This window comes from Cupressus sempervirens, chromosome 7 (genome assembly GCF_028749045.1).
Source record: "Cupressus sempervirens isolate cs-2001-9-10 chromosome 7, ASM2874904v1, whole genome shotgun sequence".
Classification (NCBI taxonomy): domain Eukaryota; kingdom Viridiplantae; phylum Streptophyta; class Pinopsida; order Cupressales; family Cupressaceae; genus Cupressus; species Cupressus sempervirens.
Genome location: NC_143124.1, coordinates 653828862 through 653831341, shown reverse-complemented (window position 1 = coordinate 653831341; position 2480 = coordinate 653828862).

The window sequence follows — 2480 nt, the reverse complement described above, 5'->3', positions numbered from 1 at the left end:
CTTGGTCATATAGTTTCCTAGGAGGGTATTAGAATTGACCCTAAGCGAGTTGAGGCCATTTGAAGGTTAAGCCTACTAGTAAACAAAACAAGACTTAAATCATTCTTTGGCAGGTGAATTTCCTTAGAAGATTTGTACCAAATTTTGCAGAGACTACTAAATGCATTATAGACATGATGAAAGGAAATTCAAAATTTAAATGGAATGAAGCTAGAAAACAAGCCTTCTAGAATATAAAGACTATCATTGCTAATTTACTAGTACTATGTCATCCAGATTATAAATTGGATTTCATCATCTATTGTTATGCCTTTGAACACACCTTATTAGTAATCCTGATGGAATACAAAAAAGAAGGGATACAAGCCCCTATAGCCTTCATGAGTATACCTCTGAAAAAACATGAGTTGAAATACTCACAAATTGAGAAGCATGCCTTTGTAGTAGTCAAAGCATTGAAGAATTTTAGATTCTACATCTTGCACTCACATTTTGTGGTCTTACGTTCCAGACATAGTAGTAAAAAGTGTGTTAATGCAACAAGATGTAGGGTGTAATGCCAGATGGATGTGGATAGGAAAAATGCAAGAGTATGACATTGAAATCAAGTCCACTAGGCTAGTGAGAGGTAATGCCTTGTGTAGAGTAACTGCAAAAAATCGAATTGTTGAAGAAAAAAAGGAACTAGGAGAGAAGCAGCTAGTATTAGTAGTCGGTATGTAAGATTCTTGGTTCAAGAATACTACTGATTTAAAGTGACCAAATATGTAATTTGGGATGAAAAATTGTTTAAAAAGGCTATAGACAGTACTTTTCTCTGATGCATCGACAAGCAACAACAAGAAAAGTTGTTGTGAACCTTTTATGATGAAGCATGTGGCAAACATTTCTCATCTTCAGTCATAGCTTTCAAAATATTGAGACAGGGTTACTAAATGCTCGAAATGTTTAGGAATGCCTACTCCTAGGTGTCAAAATGTGAGAAATGTAAGATGTTCACCAAGAGACCTCAGCGAGCCGCTCTGCCTCTCAAACTCGTCATCATTGAAGGTCCTTTCCAACAATGGGGTCTTGATTTCATTGGACATATCAACCCAACATCTAGTGTTGGTCACCAATACATTATAACTATGATTGATTACTTCACCAAATAGGTGGAAGTTGTTGGCACTCAAAATTGTAGCCTCGATTTTGAGTACCATTGTGAGATTTAAGCCCTATAAGTGCTCTTTAATGCACATGTACCTAACTGTACCTTTGAGTCCAATGAGTTGTTTAATGTTTCTAAAACCTTTTATTTAGTGCATTTGTGTGTTCCATGAAGTTAAATTTCCATTCTGAGTCATTTCGTGAAGTCTCATTTTGAGCATTTATCAAATTTGCATTTTCACCTAAGTGTTAAACAACAACAATAGGCTGTGTTTGCAATTGAATATCTCACACCCACTAATGTTTCATGGCTTGCCACTTTGGGAATGTTTAGTGTCCATACCAGAGAGCCTATGTTTCAAATTTTGAGTCATTTCGAATCTATTTGACTAAGTTTTGAATCCCTCAAAGTTGGTCTTTTATTGAAGTCATGTTGATGCACATTGTTTATAATTCTGGAAAGCCCTATTTGACATGTTATAACATTGACCCAACTAACCAAAATGTTAAAATTCATTTTGTGTTGCATTTTAGAGGTTAGAGACTTGTTATGTTCAAGTTTTAGCTTATGATGAATCCATTTGATTAGTTTTCAAATGCGATTCCAAATGCAATTTCTAGCTTTTTACTAGTGTCAACATTTGCAGATTTGTCGGAACCCCTATTCATGATGTCATATCTTGAGATCCATGATAGGTGAGATCAAATGAATTATACCACTTTTTTGTACTCTAAAAATACTTTAAGTCTGTTGATTTTCAAATCTTGACAAATCGGTTTGCACACTTTCCTAGGTCAATTTCGTTTACAAAAAATGTTTTTTGGACATTGTTCTAGTTTGCAAAATCTGAGTAGCCCACTTCGACCGCTTTCCATTTGCATCCAGTTATTCATCATGAGCCCAAATCATATATTTATACTCTCCTCATGACAGTGAACCAATGCCTCATTTTTCGTTCTCCCAAGTGTCAATTTGCCCAGTTTTCAAAACCAAATCTAAATGCAATTTATGGTTTTCTGACATGTTTTCTTGTAGGTAGTTCTGAGAGGTCAACTTTGATGGTCAATATCTTTTGACCTTGAATTCATCATGAGATGAGATTCAACATGGTAAAAGTATGTGGAACAAAGAATCAATGGGTCAGATTTTAGAGCCTAGTTAGGTGTTTGGATAAGTTTTTAAGGCTGATCAAAGGACCCTTTGACATTAAATTGATAGTTTGCAAAATAATGGTAAAATAAGTTTTGAATGATTGTTCAGCAATCAAATATGTTTCAAATCAGTACGAGGTGACTAGTAGATTAGTTTGATGGTTCAGGTGTTTGAAAAT